Source organism: Perna viridis, chromosome 7, assembly GCF_037379345.1.
Source record: "Perna viridis isolate PV_CMFRI_1.1 ecotype Kerala chromosome 7, ASM3737934v1, whole genome shotgun sequence".
Lineage (NCBI taxonomy): Eukaryota > Metazoa > Mollusca > Bivalvia > Mytilida > Mytilidae > Perna > Perna viridis.
This window is the reverse complement of record NC_142451.1, coordinates 19,614,799-19,637,352: the sequence shown is the minus strand read 5'-3', so window position 1 is coordinate 19,637,352 and position 22,554 is coordinate 19,614,799. Positions and strand designations below refer to the sequence as shown.

Here is a 22,554-nt window from a genome sequence, read left to right as displayed (position 1 = left end):
TTGAATATGTGACCTTGTATTTAACTATTTTGTCAGAATGGTTTAATGTGAACATTGGACCATACTTAAAATGGCTTATAAAGACAGATCTTAATCCTTGAATTACATTTTTAAAAATAAACAAAAGATAAGAATAGGTCATTTCAAGTAGAAATAATATTTGAATTTCTGTGATATAATTTAAAAATCTAGCAGTCAGTAGGTTTAATTTTATTTCAGTCCACAACAATAGTGACTGGACTTCATGAACTTCTTTAATATCAAAATTGTGTAAGTTTTCCCATAAGATCAAAACAAATTGGGAGGTCTTTAAGTTTTAATATTTTAATGGATATATCTTTGACTTTACAGACAATGTTGAAATATATTGTTATGAGACTTGGTTGTTTGAATAGTTTTGTTTGTCAATATAAGTATTTATCTACTTAGTACTGTCACAGTCAATGGAAATGAAGTTTTTTTGCTATTTGGCATGCAAGCTGAATAATAATTAGAATCAAATTTTTTTATATAAATGATGGTTGAATAGTACATTGTAAAAATAAACCTTTTCATTATAACCGCACACTTTAGGAAAGAAAGTTCTTTTGTTCTACCCTAGTCCCAATCTTCTGAATGTGTTTCTCACACATGCTCAACTACTGCCCTGTAGGTCTGATTATAGAATCGTTATATTTCACATTATGTATCATTCCTGTGCCAAATGAATGTAGATTTTTCTGGCATTTGATATCCCCATGGAACCAAATTTGCTGTTAAACTGCATTAAAATGCAGCAATGAACAACTTGTATCATGGGTCCTTCACTGAATGATTTAATTATTTCAGAAAAGCACCCCATTTGACAGAAAAGTATTGTGGAAATGTACCCTCATGTTTAAGTTTTATCAAAGCATTACAAGTTAATAAGTTATATAATTAAAAGTAAACCAATATATAAAGTATCAGTTATTGTGTTCTGTTGCTAAATTAGTTGCTGATTCTGTTACTTCTGGCTAATGATTTGCAGTAATTTTTCACAGTAGCAAAAGAAATTTCTGAAATAAATATTGTATTTATTAGAAGCTCTGCTAACTAGTATCATTATTAGAAGTAAAATTAAAAGCTCAGTGCACTGAAAGGTATTAAATGGCATGTACATATCAACATTGGAAATTATTTTGTAACAGGGGCCAATTCATAGAGGATGGAATTGATGTACAGCTCACCCCCAAATATTGGTTGTCTCCCTTTGCTTGGCCTTTGATTCTATTTACTCCCACTTACCTGAATTCCTGGATCATCCCCTGTGTAATAAAACATGATTTGATTTCAATCAGAATACTGGAAACTGCCACTAGGAAGTATATACTATTCTGAAGCAGGATTTTTCTTGAAATTATGAAAATATGTAAATTTCTAATATGACGTCTTCTTGGTGTTAAATAATCGAATATAAATGCCGTACCCATGTTAAAAAGAGTACAAATCTACCCCCCTCCATGAATTATTTCTTAAATAAAATCATATAAATATGTAAGATTTACAGGACATTTTATAATCCATTTTATCATAATGAAGCTTTGTATGTGTCTATATTTATACAAGGTTTCTGTTTTTATTATAATTGTACTTTTCTCATAGATTTGTCAGTGTAAACATGTTATATCTAGTTTACACAGCTTTACTTACATTTTTCTTTGTTATAAAATTCTAGTTTTCTTGTGAAAAGAAAAACTGTTGAAGTGTCAGAAACTTTTGTTACTTATAAAATCAACACATAAAGACTCATGTCAGCTCACAAATTTGGTTACTCTTACTTTACTCAATAGTCCATCTTTCAGAATTATATTTAAGTTTTATTCTATATTATATGGTTGATCATCATTAAACTTGGTACTTCTGTTCAACATGATATACGATTTATATGGTTATGAAAGGTGCAGAGCTAAAAATCATTGGCGTGCAAAAAGTTTTAGGATTTGACTGAGTACCGGTTTCATATGATATTTCAACTCCCCTGTTGTGATATTTTAATATCTTTGTTTTATTCAACTTGCAGTAGGGGGGTCAAAATATCATGGGGGTATAAAAAATCATACAGGGGGGTTCAAATTATCATAAGGGGGCCAAAATTTTGCTATGATACTTAAACTCTGCAGTCAGTATTTCACAGGGGTCAAAATATTGTATGACACCAGTACATGTTATAATTAGCACAGGCAACAATTCTGAAAACAAATTGAAATTAATTTTATAACAGAAGATTTTAAATGACGAAGATGATACATTCAGCAGCTTTTCATTACAATCTTTGCATGATCTCCCTGGGACAAGTCAAGGTTTTCAGAAACAATTACAGTTTATTAGGTATCTTTATGTAAACAAACATTTTCAAGCACAAGACTTAATACCTGTTTAATTGGATAAGAATATTGAATCCTAGACACCATGATATAAGGCTGTGATAAATAAATATAAAAGGTGTTAAAAACAAATTGTATTAACAGGATTAAACTCTAATAATGATATAATAACCTTTAATTCTGTTATTCTGTTTTCTCTTGTAAGAGGGAGGGAGCTTATTTCAATCAATTAGATATTGTCAATTGATAATTTGATTGCTGAGATTTTTATTATTGATTCATGGAAGTGATTCATAGAAGTACTGTAATGGATCCTGCATGAAATCAGGCTTAACTATGAAACAGATATCCAGTTATGACAATTTAACCATTTTATTAAACAAATTATTGAATTCGTTTTTTCTGTCAAAAACTTGAATTTCTATAACAATTTGTAAATAGTTATTTATTTCCAGCTTTAGAAATTAAATAGGGTAATTAATAGGCATTCAAATGGTTAAGATATTGAATAAAAAAGTGGTGTTGTAAGATTAGTTATTCAACTCTGAATCAATTTTAAGTTATATTGTTTCTTAATGACAAGAATTTTGGATGTCCTTCCTTTCAGCACTCTTTACCGGAATCAACCCCCAGTGCTTTTAGCACTTTGATTTTTTAATCCAGGAGAGCTTTTGATTCTGACTTCAAATAAAACCATTTGGCATTGCAGCAATACAGTTACCAGGTATTAATGGATGAAACAAAATATAGCCTTGTTCACCAGACTTCAAAACAGAAAGCATATGCATGTCTGTATGATCTGATGTACATTTAACAAAGGTTAATTACAGGTAATGTAGGATGAAATCTTTCATAATTTTGTAAACAATACATTTATCTGTTTTGGTGTGGAATATGAATTAGGATAGCCCAGCTCAAATGGGCTTGATTCTGATTCAAAATGTCTATCTTGTTCAATTATACAAAAGTAGTCTTTGTTCTTTGAAATTAAACATCCTTTTTTTTTTTCTTAGACTTGAGTTAAATAGATTTTCTTATTACAATATCTTCTAGTTAAGAGAAAATGAACAATCCTTCAGCAGTCTTTTATGAAAACATTGAGGGCAAAGTGTATCAATAAAATCTTTCAACCCCTATTATATTTGCAAGGGTGAATAAGAATTTTACAGTAAACTATTAACATTTAAGTATGAACCTCTGTACTGATCATGCTGTTAAGTATTTTTAATGTCTGCTTCATAGATGATTCACATTCTCATGTTCTTTTTATACTTGTAAAGTAGATAAATGTTTAGATGAATCCCATTTCCATATTTTTATGGCATCTTTTATTCAAATTAAATACTTTCCATTTCATAAAGGAAAATAAAGTGTTGTCAAATTCCTATTAGCCCTTTTGTTAAAAGTTGTTAAAACTTTATTTCCTGTTTACCTAAACTACATGTAATCGTGTCAAAACTTTTATTGGTAGGAAAACAAGAATTAAATGGAATAAAATAGAAAAGCCAGTCTATTGTGTAAAACTCATTTCGGAAGTGGTATAAATATGTGTTCCAGTGACGATTAATAGCTTTAGAATCATTATTACATCATCAGGTGTAAAAATGCATTAATGTACTGTTATAAAACATCAATAGAGTATCATCGTTTTATCAAGGGTATTTTAACAATAGTCAAACTTACTTCTCTTTACCTGTCTGTACTTCAAAAGTAATTTACTATAGAGGATTAGACCAGATTAAGGGTAATTCAATGTTAAACTTTCCCCTTGTACAAGTTGCCATATTACAGAACTATTTTGTCGAAAATATGAATAGAACAATTAGCATCAGAATGAATATTCATCGGTAGAATGCTCATCATGCATAATTCAGTTCGTCACTGTAAAGAGTGAAATAACTTTTCATGCTTGAACGCTTCCCCCTTTAATTGGCTATCAATACCCAGGATTAAGTAGTGATGACACAACTCAGCTGTTGACATTTTGTTGAAGTCACTTTTTTTATCGTGGACTGTAATTACGGTTATCTGTTTCATTTAATTGTACAATTATATAAAATTTATGGATTATACAAGGCCTTACTGGATGTCACAGTGAAGTAAGTGTTTTTTTTTAATTTAAATTCAGCATGCATTTTTTCTGTTCTTTTTTAGTTCAAGATCATACTTCGTACTCAATTGTGGTAATATTATTAGACTAAACAACCACTTCTAAGGCGGCTCTCTTGCGAAGTGCATTCACATTTTGGGATAAATTCCTAGCTGTATGATTTGAAAATTGTCTTTGATTATAAAGACATGCTTGTGAATAACTTTATTGGCATTGAATAAAACAGGAACTTGGAGCCCCGTGCAGGTCCGGGTGTTAAAAGAATAGGCCTGCAGCAGCACTAAGCTTGTCGTATAAGGCGACTAAATAGTGCTCAGAAACCTAGCCGGGGGCTAGGCGCTCTGCCCACAGAGCAACTGGGATGTGTGCCCCATGTGGTGGAATGGGGTACCCTTGGCGTGTTACATGCTGGGGTTGTCAGGCTATAATACGGAAAACCTGACCGCAAACCATAGTGGTGCACCGTGTTGGGAAAGATGCCACGTTCCTCGCACGTTAAAGAACCCTGCTGTGGTATTCGATAGGAGTAGGAACCTTTGCGCTCCGCCACAGGAGGCTAAATTGCCCAACCTTACCCATCCCCCCTTTTTCCATTGGCAATCAAAATTTGTCAACCCTATTATCCTTGTGACCCATCCTTTCTTTTTTTCATTTCATGTTCATTTTATCATCCATTTCATGTTCATTGTCTGAATATAGCTGAAATATTGCTGCTCGGACGTTAAACCCCAACAAACAGACAAACAAAAGGAACTTGGAAGAGTAAGCAGGGGTGGTTTCAGACACTTTGAAAAGGAGGGACGCCAGCCTTGATTCCTCAGAAAAAGGGGTGTGCTAGGACATTATTTGCCATTTTTTTGTCAATTTTACACATGAAAATGACAAATTTTTCAATTAAAAGAGAGGTGCACACCCCCTACACCCTCCCACTGAATCCACCTCTGGTAAGCAAAGAAGAATGATTGTGACATGAATTAAAGGCAAACCTTGTGATTTAAATTAAATGGAGCTATACATGTACTTACACTTCCAACTCATATGATGTCAATACTGATATGGTGGACAAAATCATTGACAAAATCCTTTATTTCTGCCTATTCCGTCATAGAATTTTAAATATATTGGGATAGCACTGGAAGCCTTCAGTCATGACTTTAGACTTCCTATACAAAATATCAATTTTTCTGTTGAGTACATTTATTGTCAAATTCCATCCACATGTTTAACTGTTTTTCAAAAGTCTATGAAAACAAAGCCATTTCACAAAGTATGTAGATGATTGATGCCAGTGATATTTTTTTTTTAATATTTACAAAATTTAAAAAAGCTATCAATAGAATAATTATCCAAAGTAACCAATAAAATGTGCAGCTTTTATAAAGATCAGAACAATTAAATATAGGCAACATATGTTATATTGACTGTATTTTAAATATGACAAAACCTGTCACATGGTTTTACTGATAAAACCTACCAAAGTAAATTTTATACTGTAATTTGCATAACTTAAAATAAAAAAGTTTTAATATACTGATATGGCAAATTGTGAATTATTTTGAAAGAAACTTTTTTCTGTCTAGAAATTAATACAACAGTATATAGAAAGGGTGATTAGTTTTATAAAACTCTCTTATAACTTGGCATTGTGTGGGGAGAAGGGGTATAGTGCTATGAAAATAATTATTATTCATGAAAAAGGAACTTTTTTTTTACTAGAAATAATTACTATGATATATAGCAAGAGAGACTAGTTTTTAAAAAAACTCTCTTATAATTTTGCATTGTGTGGGGGGAGTGGGGTATATTGCTATGAAAATAATTTATATTCATGAAAAAGGATAATCCAGTGCTGTTGGATACTGAAACAGGAAAAATTGTACTGATGATAAGAAGAAAACATGAGTATATTAACAATTTGAAATTTAGTTATTTACTGTTTGATTTATAGCTTAATGAAAACATAAAAATACATGTGAAATTGTCAAACAACATTTTGGATGAATTATTTTGAAGTGTTTTACTAAGCATCATTTAGTTGGCTTACATATATATCTTAGTCATAGTTAATTCATTAAATCCTAATTTTCAAGTCTAAAAGTCTCTATGTAACTTTGTTGCATAGTAATCATTGCTAGATGCAGCCATGTGCATAAACAGTGGAGATTGTAATGAGGCACACATGCTTTGTTTAAATCTTTTTGATGATCATTTCCATTGCACACAGGTGTTAGCTATTATCTTTGAAGTTCAATAATGCACTCGATTTGTTGTGCAAATAAACTCCTCATAGAAATTGATGAATACATAAATATTGGCATGCTTATATTATACTCTGGGGTGGGTATAGTTTTGGTTCTAAGACATGACATGTAAATATTGTTATTTGATTAAAAACATCTTGTTCTGTTGATGTTACCACCACCTTTGCTCTTATAATGTCTCAGTTTGACATTGAATAAAATAAACTGTTCTTAAAACCAATAAATTTGTCTTTTTGGACATTTTCTGTCACAAAATGGTCAACATGAATGTTCATCATACTGCAATCCAATTAATTCACATTATACAATTATCCAAAAACTTCAATTATTTACAATATTACATGTTTTCAGTAACTTCTATATTTACTAATATGGTTTCCATTAAAGTCTTCTATTTCTGTTCAGAAAATCAATTTTTAGTGCTGGAAGCTTCTGTAATGTTATGGGTATCCACCTGTAATGCCTGAGTTGCAGAACCAAGGAGTGGGTTCTTGGGGTCAGAACCCCCTTTTCATTGGAAAGATTTTGTAAAATTCTGGCAAAATTTTAGCAAAAATGAGCAAATAAAGGCCTAGCCCCCCTTTTATCTTGAACCCCATTGGAATTCTCTGTTTTCAGTATCTCAGGATCTGCCACTGAGTAGTCATCTGTATGTATACTTAGATAGATCAGTTACAGTGAAATCATTTTTGTCTTTTTCAAATGTTTTATTAGGAGTTAACTATCAGTGCATTCTAAGGAATGATATAATATTGAAGATACTCAGTGGCATAATAATTTCTAAAATATGGGGTATTTCAACAGACTACTTGTACAAATATCCGTCATATGTTTTTCGTCCATAAATTGAGTAAGTCATTATTTAACAGCAAAAACTAAAAAGTCTGAGTTTTATTTGGTCTTGTATTATCAGTTAGGTGATAGATTCTCTTCAAATTTACTGTTCCTTGGTAAATATTAGCACACACTGATTAAATATTTCTAAATGAGAAGTCTTATTGATATGGTCTCTAATTGTTTGTAGTCCATATTTGCCTTAACTTCATTTTACAGATAAAAAATGTTTCTACTAAATCATTCAGAGTCTCAGTGTTTTTCTTTTTTCAGACTATTATGTCATTTTTGATTCTGTACTGTTGAGAAAAAAAATATGCCATCTTTGAAATCTGATCTTTCCAGGTACTTCCTGAAATTCTTCAATTATAGATATTTTTTCTGTCAAAATAAAGATTACATGAAAAAGAAAAGTCGAGAACTTCCTTAGGGAAGAGAACTAGCTGTAGATGTATTGGTCTGATTAAATGAATTGATATTGAACATTTCTGGTGCTATATTTTTATTTTGTTGAGTCTTACCACAAGCACATGCAGGGCATTTCCAATCAAGATTGTACAAAATTTCAAAAAGAATATGCAACTATGTAATACCTTGATTTTAACACATTAAGATGTATGATGCTCCTTTAGCTTTTTGGCATTGAGTTTTAGTTATCAATTTTTTTTTTCTAAGTTAAAAAATTACACCTCATGGTTGGAAGTTTCTTGGAATACACTTTTTTTAATCCATTTAGAAGTACATGCCTTGATAGATCTTAGGGATCCTACAAGTACACCATTTATTTAGCTCACCTGGCAATGTGAGCTTTTGCCATCACTTGGCATCCATTGTCGTCATTATCAATTTTAAGCTCACCTGACCAAAGGCCATGTGAGCTACTGCCATCACTTGGCATCCGCTGTTGTCGTCGTTGACATTGTCATCTGTCGCCATTAACAATTATACAAAACTCTTTTCGTCTGAAACTACATGATTAATTAGAACCAAACTTGGTATGAATGTTCCTTGGGGTATCCTGCATAGAACTGATATAGGGATTTTTTATTTGTGGAAAGACATAGCCACTGTTACTAAAAATTGATGATAAGGGTCAGTCACTAGTTTTGCGCATTTATCTCCAAAAGCGTTAGGTTTAGCCAAATTCTGACTGGGTAAAAGTGTTAAGAATGATAAGATCTGTCTGTGATCAAATTTTCATTTTAATCTGGTTAGCCATGTTGGAGTTATTGCCCTTTTTCTACATTTTTTTTGCTATTTTTAATGTTATTTCTTTCAAAAATCTTCTCCTCTGACACTACTTGACCAACTGGAATTAATTTTGATATGAATATTTCTTGTGGTATCCTGCATACAACTGTTGTGGAGATTTTTGATTTGTTAAAAAACATGGCTGCTGTTACTAAAAATAATACATAGGAGTCAGACAGTAGTTTTTTGCATATATCTCAAAAACTGTAAGGTTTTGCCAAATTCTTTTTATTGCTGAAATGATCCTTATTATAAGGCCTACTAAGGTCTTCAGGGATCAAAGTTGTCAGACATCTCCTTGTAAGAGTTATTGCACTTGAAAGTTAAAAAATAATGGGTTTTTTTTTTTACAGTTTTTAGCCATTATCTTGAAAACTATGTTAGATAGAATAAAACATTTAATTGTTGAAATGATCCTTATGATATGACCTACAAATGTTAGTAAACTTGTTGGATGACTCTTTGTTAGAGTAATTGCCCATGAAAGGCAAACAAAATTATGTTCTTAGCTGTTTTTAGCCAATATCTTGAAAATTATAATAGAATGAAACTTTCAGTTGATGACATGATACTTCTGATATGTCCTACTAAAGTTATCATTGAGTCAAAATCGTCACACATTCCCTTGTTAGAGTTATTGTCCTTGAAAGAGAAAAAAAATAACCAGGAGAGTGATTCAGGTTCCTGGGAGCCTGTTGTTCAAAACTCTTCTCCTTTGACACACCGAGACTAATTAGAACCAAATTTTGTTTGAATGTCCCTTGCATAGAATTGATGTGATGCTTTTTGATCTGTCGAATAACATGGTGCCATTACTAAAATAGAACATAAGCACCAGACAGAAGTTTTTCACATATATCTCCAGAATCATTAGGTTAAGCAAAATTCTGGAGCATGGTATGTGTTCAGCATCATGAGAACTATCTGTGGTCAATTTTTTTATGTTAATCTGTTAATACATGCTGGAGTTATTTCTCTTTTTTATGTTTTTTTTTTGTTATTTACTAATCAGGCCAGGTGAGCGATTCAGGCTCTGTAGAGCCTTTAGATTTATCTATCTGTCAGTATATTCCTTGATAGCTTTATAAGTACACATTGTTTTTTTAATCCATCTTTTAGTATGCTCCTTGATCGATTCAACCAGTTAACATTTTTTTGTGTATCAGTGATGATAGTTGCTACAATATAGATATATCAAGTATCTAGTACAGTTAGTAGATAACTGTATTGTCTTTTTAAGATTCAGAGGTGACAGTTGTGGATTTGACAGTGGCTAGTTGATTTTACTGGAGTCACTAACAGGCCTTTTTTTATAATTATATATTTGTTCAAACATATTTCCTACTAGTTCAATAGCTTCCATACTACATATGTGCAACTCTTTGTTTACAAGACCATTGCAATTCTTTTCAAAACGATTGATGCAAAAGCATTGAGTTAGCCATAAATTATACAATGTACTTTGTAGTTGTTTATCAATATTTGTACTCTTTACAGAAAGGGTCAAATTAATATCACATATGAGATTGATCCTCTTCATCATCAATATCCTTTTGATGTTAAATTTTAGAATTATATAAGTGTAATATTTTAACAATTTCAGAAAAGTGCTGCTGATCTCAAATAACCAGTAATGTGAGTTTAATTAAAGTCAAGGAAAAGATGTAAACATCGTCTCAAAGTTGACTTTTTCTAGATTGTTTTGAATAAGCCTGTCTTACTGTAGTGTAAACTTTATTTATTAAGTTCTGGAGGGTCTGTACAAGTCATTTAACTGTTTAGACTTTTAACTTTTATTGGAAAATTGTTCCATGCAAAAAATGGTTTGGAATGTGTTTAGAAAGTATCAAACAGGATTTCATTCAGACATGTCTTAATTTGGTGAATGTATTATTTTCAGTCATATGTTTTAACACATGTGCAGTACTTATTGATCTTTTAACTGTACTCAAAGTTCAAGATAGATTGTCTTTATGACCTTGTGGTGGCCTACCTTATTTGGGAGGCCATTAGCTTTATTCTCTGTGGTCATACTAAGGAAATTGCAAATCATGTTTTTTTTCATTTTAAAGCTTAATTCTGCTTTTACTAATCCATATTTTACCATTACCATTTAAATGTTTGTTACACACCAACTCAGGCTATCCATTGCAATGTACCTTTTCCGTCAGTCAGTCTTTCTGTCTGTTATAATTTCTGTAACAGATATCTCAGCTTCTATTTGTGGAAATACTTACATATTTAGTATATTTCTTTAATATGATGACTTATGCCATGTCTCCCTTTTCTAAGCTCCTTGCTTATCTTTTTCCTGTTTGCTGTACATTTGAATTTGAGAAAAATGGTTGAGTGGGAGAATTCTCAGCAGAATGTAGCATGAAATATTTTGTTGATCTAACCCATGCAAACATTTTTATGTATTTGTGTTAAGATCAACTGTCATTTTAGCCTAGCAGTTGTCCACCCTCTTAGGGATGCCTTTAGTTCAATTTTTTTTTCAGTCATACCCAAGAGAAATTCAGTACTTGATTATTTTCACATTAAGGCTTAACAAAATCTTTTACAAATTCAGATTTTATCATTATAACTTCAGCTTATCTTTTTATGATTTTGCTAGCTCATTTTTTGTTCAGTTTCATAAATTTAGATCATAAATCTTGAATAACTGAATCAAATGACAGTGTAGGAAAGGAAAAAAAATATCACATGAACTTTGGATAAATTTTCAATGTAAACAGGCTCATATTCATACAGACAGAAATTTTATAAATGATTGTAGATCTAACTATCAGTATAGAAATAGACATAGGCTTTAAAATACTTACTAAAATACTTACAGGAAAAGAATTAAGTGGATGATTTTGAATGTATGCTTTATAATAATGACAGCTATTAAAAGTCAACCAATGGAAAATTGTACCTGACTTAAACATTATCAAAATGAACCCTTACAAAAATAAGTATTATAGAATTTTACAGTATAGTACATGTTAATTAATTTAGATGTCCTCAGGTGCATGCAAAATATTGATTGCTATACTTGTAGGACAAAAGTTTATAGAATGATTTGATCTGTCAGGGAAGCTTGTCCTACTTCTTGACCTGACTGCTTGCTTCCTTGATGTAAAATATTATATGTAATAATCTAGAATCATTCCCACACTACTGTGCTGCCAGTAGTCAGTTGCAGATCCAAGCATGGGAGTTCTGGGGCCTGAACTCCTCTTTCTGTTGGAGAATTTGGTTGATTTCATGCAAACTTGGTCAAATGAGCAAGTGATAGCCTCAAAGCTCCCTTTTCAAGATGTTTGTATCTGCTTCTACCAGTATCTGAGTAGGGTTGTTCCTTCATAGGAAGCAGTCCAAATTTTAAAAAAGTGTGCCCATCATTAAGACTGGCATCCATGATGGTGTTGTCTGTCCTTTGAAATGTCCTTTAATCTGTGTCCTTTACTCTCCTTTTCAACATGGGCATTTTGCCCTGGATGAAAAACTGATTGGCCATGCTAACATCATGTATCTATGGAAGGTGCCATGTTTCTTTTTCATTGGTTACAAACAACACAGACATAACCTAGTTCTAATTAAGTGGAGAAACTTTGTTATTCCAGTAAAAAAAAATTTATAAAATTTTGTAAATATATGTTACCATTACATGTGTTCTAAATGTAGTTCCACTTTTGAGCGCCATGCATGATTATATATGGTACATTCTTGGGTAGAGTAGGAAAGTAATTTCTAATTTTACCAGCGGTAACAAGAACTTTGAGATTGTTCAAATATCACAGGCAGTGAGAGAAAAATAGTTTCACAGAGATTTAAACCACTTTAATTGACGGCAATGTATTTACTCTCCCTTTGTATTTTAAGGAAAGTGATTTTGAGTTAGTAATTAGTATTTTCAATTCCATTATCAAGGTTTAAATCCCAATTAGAAAAACAAATACTTTAGTCTTATGTGAAATTTGAAATAGTTTGAATTTTATAATTGTGTTTGAATTGGATCATACTGAATTAAATTGTAAGTAATATGATGTGCTGGATGTTTAATTTTTTGTGAGAATATGATATGAAATCTGTCTTCAAAGACATATGAACCACATTTTATAATTGATAAAAAATGAAAAAGTTTTATGACTGTTTATTGTACTTTGACAGTTTGTGAAAAGACAGTTACAGGTGTAAAGTTATTTAGATGAGTTATCTCCTTTTTTTGCACCAAATGGCGTCATATTAAAATGCAAAATTTTATCCAATACATAATGAGGTATATAGTATAAGCTTAAATATCTGAATAGAGTGCATAAACTAACATGTGCATGTTATGGAGGTTGGTTAAAGCAATTTAAATTCAGACTTGGTCATGTAAGAATAACTGCACTGGAGCTTTCATTAAGGGCACATGTAAGAACAACTGCACTGAAGCTTTCATTAAGGGCACATGTAAGAACAACTGCACTGGAGCTTTTATTAAGGGCTCATGTAAGAACAACTGCACTGGAGCTCTCATTAAGGCTCATGTAAGAACAAATGCACTGGAGCTGTCATTAATGGCTCATGCAAGAACAACTGCACTGGAGCTTTCATTAACACTGTTAGACATTGAAAAGTGTTGTGATATTGACTTTCTATCAAACAAATTTGATTAGATATTAAAAAATATGAATAATCAGAGCATAAAGTTTACAATGTGGGCTATTTCTGCATGGAATTAATTGAGGTTGTAACCCCAAGGGACTGTCCAAATATGATAGAAGTTCTGTGTCTATATAAGGTAGCATTGTTGATTTTTTGTCCATTTAAACATTAAATAAAAATCTTGTACAAATAATGGAATACTTATACATTGGTCTTATTTAGACTTGGTTTAAATATTCTTTATGGTATGGAGATGACTTTTATCAGGGCTGAAGAGGTGATGAAATAGGCATACCAAGATGGAACTGTTTATTCATTAAGATTTGGCCAATATTCAAAATCATTTGTATATCAAAATCTGCTTGTGTTTCTCAGATTTCAAACTGTTGTACCCCTTTTACAAGTAAGGTGTGCTTGATGAATACATCCAGTAATTAAATCACTGTTAATTAGATTTATTAATTATTTAATTAATGCTGAATGCACAATAAAAAGGTATGTTATTTGTTGAATTGGAAATTTAACCAGAGTATTAAATGACTACTTCTTGACATACTTGTGGTCAGTTTTTATAATGGATTAAAAATTTTCCTTCTAGTAACTCTTGAATTTTTTATAAAAATCTTTACTGAAATTGATCCATGTGAAATCAATGCATGTACCTTTTATTGAAATGACAAATGTTACCAAATTGAATTGAAAACCTCCAAAGCTCACTATGCAGTGGATGTTTATTTACTCATTAGTAAATGGGCCTGTAAGTTCTTTTAGCTTGGGAATAAAGAAACATTGAGTGATTTACAGTTTGATTCAAATGGAATAAAATTCAAATATTTTTGTTTCAGGTTACTACAATATTTATCCTGTGGTGTTATTGGATATAATTCTTCAATCTATAAAATTCTGGTGTATAATTAATCTCCAGAGGACTTTAATATCTGGTAAGTGTCTTTACTTTTAAGTACCAATCCATAAAAAAAATAGACTCTGCCAGTGGTAGTGTTGGTACAAGATGTAGATATACCCATCAACAGTGCTCTTTGGTCGACATGATTTAAGCCATAACTATAATCCTTTCTTTAACAAATCTGTATTTTTGAGGCATCTTCATTTTAAATCAAATGTGATACTCATGTACAATCTGTATAATTTTTGTTTCTAAAGAGCAGAAGCCAAATGTTTATGGTTAGTAACTATAAGGATAGAATTTTGTGTGGTTTTAATGTGCATGTATCACTTTCTGTCTGATATTTTAAAAGGCAGACTTTAGAATTTGAGGAAATTTTGACAGCATTTTGGGCCATAAAATGTTTTTGTCAGTGTATCTCTCCTTTGCATCTTTCACTTCTGCAGCTTTAGGTAAAGATCTCATTCTATGAGGAATTAGTCAGGTTTTCATGAAATTACATAAGCATGGACATCATGATATTTATTGAATTATTCATGACCCAAGTCCAAACATCTTTGTGTTGCTTGCACATTTCTTATTTTACTGTCCCTTGGTTAATTTATAAATGACATTTAAAAGAAATCAACCTGAATTACTAAACTACTGATTACTTAGTAAGCTCAACAATTTTCAATGTGCCCTATGTTTGAAAAATTTTAATACCCCACTAACCAAGTGGCAAGGTATTACATGTATATGATACCCAATGAAAAGTTGCCTGTCCATCCATCCCCTGACGGTTTTGGGTGATAACTTAAAATTTTAATACCCCACTATATCAAGTGGCAAGGTATTACATGTATATGATACCCAATGAAAAGTTACCTGTCCATCCATCCCCTGACGGTTTTGGGTGATAACTTTAAAATTTTAATACCCCACTATATCAAGTGGCAAGGTATTACATGTATATGATACCCAATGAAAAGTTGCCTGTCCATCCATCCCCTGACGGTTTTGGGTGATAACTTTAAAAGATATTGAAAGATCTTTTTCAAACTTTGTTTTGTTTATACACATCAAGTTTTAATTTAAGTTCGATTGAATTATTATCATTAGTTACTGCCATTTTAAGCTGTTCCTGTTAAGCCTCAAAACTGTTTGGCAATGTGGCAGTTAGATTTAATGTCCAATTAGATGCCCTATTTTTAATTTTCAGTTTTTTTGTTTTTTAGTTCTCAATTGTTGCAATTTTGTTTTTTTCTGTAAAATGATTGTCTGAAAGTTTTCAACAATGTTTATGTAGAACAGTATTTTTACCTTTTTTACCATGAATTGTCAGGAATTGTTTCCTCCGTTCTCCAACCTTTTTTACCATGAATTGTTTCCTCCGTTCTCCAACCTTTTTTACCATGAATTATCAGGAATTGTTTCCTCCGTTCTCCAACCTTTTTTACCATGAATTGTCAGGAATTGTTTCCTCCGTTCTCCAACCTTTTTACCATGAATTGTCGGGAATTGTTTCCTCCGTTCTCCAACCTTTTTTACCATGAATTGTCAGGAATTGTTTCCTCCGTTCTCCAAGTAAAATGAATATTTGTTATTAAGTTTATGGAGGTATTTAATTATTTTAACGTATTGCTTTGAAAAATGCAATTGTTTAGTTTCGTTTTTTTTTTTCAGTTATTTTGTTTTTGTTTTGTGTTATTTTGGTTGGTTGTTTGGGGCTTATCAGATGTTTTTGAAAAAAAATGGCTAAGCTATTAGAAGTATTGATCTTTATGGAAGTTGTAGTCTATAATGGTATCAATAGACCCTTTGAAATATGCACACTCATGTTATTTACATAAACATTTATTTGTTAGGTCATATGTATATTTTGTAAGGTCATATGTATATTTTGCTGAGGCATCTTGTAAACATTTATTACAAAAATTATTTGAATTCTACAATTGGTATTAATTGACTGTGAAGTGCTGTATAAAATAGGATAAGGGTTTTTTAAGAGGTCTCCAAAATCATTATTTAAATTTAGATAATAAATGTGGTATTTTTAAAGACGTTGTTTACTAAGAATATTGCTTTTAAATTTATGGAAATTTGATCATTTGATTTACTGAAGGTTTTTAGTAATAGGTAAATTAAATATACTAGTGTCATAAACATTCATTGTCTGTTTTGTTAGTCCACTTTTAGTAGGCCATTTTATTAATACTTTAAAGCTTTTGATTTATATAGTTATGTGATTGTGGAACAGCCTACATTTATTTTGTACCATACATTAAGATCTGTGTAGATAAGTTGATATTACACTTCAATTTGTGCATCTTTATTTGGAAAAAGGGATCAGGGGAAATAAGTCATTGAGTTATTTCCCTTGAAACCATTTCACTAGTAAATCAAGTGGAATTTTCTTTCCTTCAGATCACTTGTAGTTATCAGTCTTGTACTGCACATTCCTGAGTGGGTGTACATCAAAACATGGAGGCTAAAAAATATAGACTTTTCTTATTTTATTTTATTTTTTTGGAAATAATTATCATTTTCATCCAAAGAACAGGGTAAATATCAAACCATCACACTAAAAACTTGTTTTTTTTTTTAGGAAAAACAGTATTTTCATGAAAAATAATGCTCAGAAAAGGGTTTGTTTTATGAACTCAAAATAGAAAAGCACAGTATAATAAGTCTATCTTTAGTTTGACTTGTTCTGGCATACTGAAGTTTGTGCCTTTTTTTCCTAAAGTGCACATAAAAATGTGTTTTGACATTTCCTTAATAGAAAAACATGGTCAAAAGTTAGATTGAAACTCATTGTCTATTTTCTTTTTAAAAATCATGAAAATTTAAGGTTTACTATGAAAGCCTTTAGGGCAAAGAATACAAGACTGAGACCTGATAAACACAGTTTCAGTGGAAAGTGAGATTTATAGTAAATGAGTTTCAATTATCTTAAAAGCTTTTAAATAAAAAAATATCATATTTAATCTAACTGGAGTGACTTTAAATGAAAACAAGTTATGCCAGGCCTAATTTTTTTTACTTTTATGGCACAGTTTTACTAAATTTAGAAATTAGCAATGTTTTATAGATTTAAAGATGACCAATGAATTGCAATTGCTATTCAAAGTTTTCTAACAAAGCTATGTTAGAATTAAATTGTATAATTTAAATTGCTGAATTATAAACATTTTGAATTTTTGACATTTTTCACGCTTGGAGTAGAGACTTGAAAATGGTGCAGGCCCGTAGCTGCCGTTAGGCAAAAAAGCTTTTGCTTGCACTTAATTTTGCCAATTTTTTTATTTATTTTTTTTTTTTTTGAGATAAAATACATCAAGGCGAGGCATAAATGATGCTCTAAAACGCTATCCCCCCCAGACCCCCTGCCGTAATTTTGCTTACACTTCAATTTGGCCTCAGCTACGCCCCTGTGGTGGCATTGCCCTTATTACACTTGACATATAAAAATGGAAATATTTATTTACATTTTCACTTTTATTCCACTTTAACTGGTCAAGAAGTGCTTTACTACAACCATTAAAAGTAAAAACTGACCAATAAAACATTTTTTATATGATAAATGACCATTTCTAATGGTACTTCCATGCAAATTCTAATGAGGCTTAGAAAAAAGTGATGGTAATGACATATAAAAAGTTAGTTTTCTTTAATAGTCTGTGTAGTTAGTAGAAACTTTGATGTTTTCTGTGTATATCTACTGTTCTTGCATAATATCTATCTTTGTCTGTTTTAGATATTTCATCTTACATAACTACTGAGTCCATTTATACATTCCCAAGGTACCAAATTCGACTGAAAATCAATAATTTTGGCAATTAAGATGTCTTTTTCATTAAAATAATGGTAACTATGATACATTTTGACTCTATTTTACCTTTTTGTAAACAAGAAATTCTACTTTGTGAAATTGGCTGTATCAGTTATAAGCAGATTGTAGATCAAGGCTAAAAAAGGAGGGTTCCAACTTTTTGAGAATATAAGACAGAAAAATCCAGGTTTTGAAAAAATTTAGTGTTCATATAATAGTTTAGGCATTTGTCTTATTAATACAGACCATCTTATATGTTAGAAAAGGTATCTAAATTATTTTTTATCAAAATTTTTTTTTTTTTTTTTTTTTTTTTTTTTTGTGCAAAAATTCAGGTATTAGACTTAACACTGTTACATGGCACCTAAATGAAAATTTGAACAAAAAATTCACAGAACACACATAGCAGAGGGACAGAGATATTTTTCTTAAAATTTGAAATTGAACACAGTGATAGAAAAACAACAACATTTATAGATATCTAAAGTTTTAACTGGTAATAGGTATCAGTCCGTTAGCAGGAGAATGTGAAAACACGAATGCTAAAAAATATAGTGCACTTTCTTTTTTGCCTTTTCCTATTTTATTTTTTGCAAGTGATTAACATTTTTCATCCAAAGTACAGGGTAAACATCAAGATATGACACTAAATACTTGTTTTTAAGGAAAAACAATATTTTCATGAAAAATAATGCTTCAGAAAAGGGGTCTGTTTTATTGGCTCAAAATAAAAGTAAAAGTCTATTTTTAGTTGGAACTGTTTTTGCATACTGAAGTTCGTGCCTTTTTTTTTCTAAAGTGCACCTAAAAATGATTTTCAACATTCCCTAATGTTTACAGTAAGATTGAAATTCCTTGTCTATTTTAAAAAAAATAATGAAAATTTAAGGTTTACTATAGAAACCTGTCGGGCAAAGAATACAAAACTCAGACCTATATTTGTTTTTTTCTATTTAGCAATTCCAGTGAGAAATGAGCTTTGTATTACTGCCCTAAAAATTGCTCATTGTCAGCTGATTTTTGTTCTGTCTGATTTATGAAAGTCGTTATTTAAAAAAGTGCTAAAACTCATCTTGGAATATTTCAGAATTTTTTGATTTATTGATTATGTAAGAATTTCTCTTTGTAAATAATGGGAAGGGAAGGAAATAAGATACTCATTTTACTTATTGAAATTCTGATGAGTGTCATTATGACATTTTTGATGTTCATCCTTATATTACAAGAGGATGGAGAGCTAGATCATTTGAGATGCTTATTAGAATGGCAGTATTGATGTGACCTTGTATTTGGTATAGAATAAAATAGTCCAGAGCTAATAGCCTGAAATATTCATTTCAAATATCTATTAAGTAATGGTGCTGTTTTATTTTGTGTCTGTGGGGGCAGAATGATCAAAAGAAGATTTTTTTAATTGTCCAAAAAAATCATGGTAGTGAAGAAGAGCATGGAAGACAAATATGAATTTGGAAATTAAATTAATATGAAATATACTTGTTTATAAAAGGACAAACAAATAAAATGCTATATGCTTTAGTGTTTTGAAAACAAGAGGAGTATCATGATAAATTCTAGAGTGGACAGTCAATGTATATACCTGTTCTTTACATGGTATAAAGAGGCAGGGACGATAACTATCAAAATTGGTCCCAAAATAACTTAAATTTTTCTGTTATTATTGACCAAAACCTTTGACATGTTTACAAGTGGTACTGTAATTTCATTTATGGAAAAAGTATTTTTTCTTAACATGTTGTATGACAGCATTATGATTTCAAAATACTTTTTGTAACCTGCATTTTCATGAAAATTATAAATGATCTTAAAAAGTAATTCTATATTCAGCTTGTTATTTTATAAATTTAAGTAACTTATGGATTGTTGCAGTGTATCCATCTGTATCATAAAAACTGATTTGTTATAGTTTTATATTTGTTATAGTGTTATACTTCATAGTTTTTCCTTTCCTCTTTCATCTACCCTGGACTTGACTTTTTATGAGCAATTTTGGGGGGGGGGTTTCTAGAAAAACATAAAAAGCTTACTCTACCGGTGCACCTGGTCCAAGCTCCTAGTTTTTAGTGGAGTCCGAGCTGCTCAATTGCTTTTGTTAATTTGTATGTATGATTTTAGTTACTTTATGTTCTTTGTTGTGTTTGTCTGTTTTCCATGTCTGATTTTTGTCCCTAGATTACGTTCTTTTGATTTCCGCTAGGATCTTGCTTCCCTTCATAACTCCTCCACTATCATTTTTTAATGTGATGTATACTGTTGTAGTTTTAATCAGGTCAGAAAACAACTAAGATTGTTTGACAGAAGTCCATATGCACACATATTCAAGATTGTAGCAAAACACTTATATAATGGGCTGATTTAAGCCTTAATAGCCCTTCCTCTTCTCATTCTTCTAAAATTCCTTTGCAGATTTCATCTAAGTCTAAAATGAAGTGTGACAATATATTGGTAGCAAACTGTGGCAATGTTAACCTAGACTATTTAGATCCATTGTTAATTAAATAAGTGGAGTAGAAACTTTATATAGTCAGTTAAGACACAATTTGCCAATGATTTGATGACTATCCTTTCATAAAAATAAAAAAAGAACTGGAAGTGTCTTTTTATTCTTGACCCAATCATTTTGAATTTCTGTTGAAGTGTTTGTGGACATTAGAAAACTATAAAATTGACACTTCAGTTTTTATCTGATTTTTTTATATAGACCATGGAACTATAAAAACAACATTTGTGATTCAGAGATTGTTTAGAAAGGTTTTAGGCTATCCTTAGTAAACCTCTCTTTAATTTATTGGTAAGCTGCTGATGGATCTTTTGTCCCTGTGGTCTAGCTCAAGGATATATAGTATTGTTTTTTATGAAATATTGTTACACTGAAGCATTGTGGGATTAGAATGGAACGCCCTGAAACACTTCAGTAATGCTTAGAATAGTTATTTATGTTTTACTGGTATTCAAGGTCACGTAAGTGTATGTTTTTGTAAGAATCAGGCAAATTGGAAAAAAATCAGAAACATGCATGTCAAAACTCTCCTGATCTGACAATGAAATATCACTCAAGAATGTTTTGTCAATTTGAAAAGACCATTATTTGATCTCTGTATCATTGGATTTGCTCAGAAATTTTTCAACAGAATCTTAGAAAAATGAGGTTTTTGGCTGAGTTTTCTGCCCTTGAAATGTTCATTTCAGTGCATTTCAATGAAATTGTAACTCAATGGTCCATGATATAGAAAATCTTGTCTGTTTTCCTTGATTGTGATGGTGCAAATAGTCAAAAAGACACTATTAAAATGGTGTGTTTTGTCATACCATGTTTCACTTACTGCCTGATCCTTACAAATACTTACGCTTAGAAATGTATACTTTGATTTATAAGCTCTGAGACTCAAATTGTATAGGAGATGGATGTGTTAACTCAGATATAGGTACAATGTATTGCATTTGGATGTGTTTCAGTCCCCTGTGATTTTTTTCCCTTTACCTATTTGTGTTAATAATTTGTTTTGTATGGCAAGCCAAAGTGGACAAAAATGAGCATTTTCTAATATTAAAAAATGATTTTTTAATATTACAAATTCATTTTCTAATATTACAAATTGGATTTCTTATATCACAAAACATTTTTTTTAGTATTAAAAAATCATTTTCAATATTAAAAATTCAATTGAATTTCTAATATTAAAAAACTATTTTTGAATGTTAGAAATTGATTTTCTAGTATTAGAAAATGGATTTGTCAAATTCAGTTACGATTTTTTAATATTAGAAAATCATTTTGTAATATTAAAAAATGTTAATGATTTTCTAATATTACAAATTCATTTTCTAATATTAGAAATTCAATTTGTAATGTTACAAAATGTATGATATTTTATAATATTACTAAATCAGGAATTTGTAATATTAGAAAATGAATTTTTAATATTAGAAAGTGAATTTGTAATATTAGGAAATAAGTGATTTTTTTTAATATTACAAATTCATTTTCTAATATCACAAAACACTTTTTTGATATTAAAAATTCAATTGAATTTCTAACATTAAAAACGATTTTTTAGTATAAGATATTGATTTTCTAGTATTAGAAAATGGATTTGTCGTATTCAGTTACGATTTTTTAATATTAGAAAATCATTTTGTAATATTAAAAAATGTGACTGTTTTTCTAATATTACAAAGTCATTTTCTAATATTACAAATTCAATTTGTAATATTACAAAATGTGTGATATTTTATAATATTACTAAATCAGGAATTTGTAATATTAGAAAATGAATTTTAAATATAACAAATTGAATTTCTAATAATAAAAAATCTTTTCTAATATTAAAAATGATTTTGTAATATTAGAAATTCATTTCCTAATATTACAAAAT

General features: G+C 30.4%; 1 protein-coding gene across 10 annotated transcripts in view; it reads left to right on the top strand.

The window, feature by feature from the left end:
* LOC148611703 (thrombospondin type-1 domain-containing protein 7B-like) overlaps window positions 1-22,554 on the top strand; it is a 173,022-nt gene that overhangs the window by 29,126 nt on the left and 121,342 nt on the right. For 8 of the 10 annotated variants that reach the window (XM_088592523.1, XM_088592522.1, XM_088592515.1 and 5 more), the window contains one exon: window positions 14,285-14,380. The gene's annotated coding sequence lies outside the window, so the exon portion shown is untranslated. Of the gene's footprint in view, window positions 1-4,284; window positions 4,445-14,125; window positions 14,197-14,284; window positions 14,381-22,554 lie in introns of those variants that run through there. The other 2 variants (XM_088592507.1, XM_088592509.1) reach the window with 2 other exon arrangements.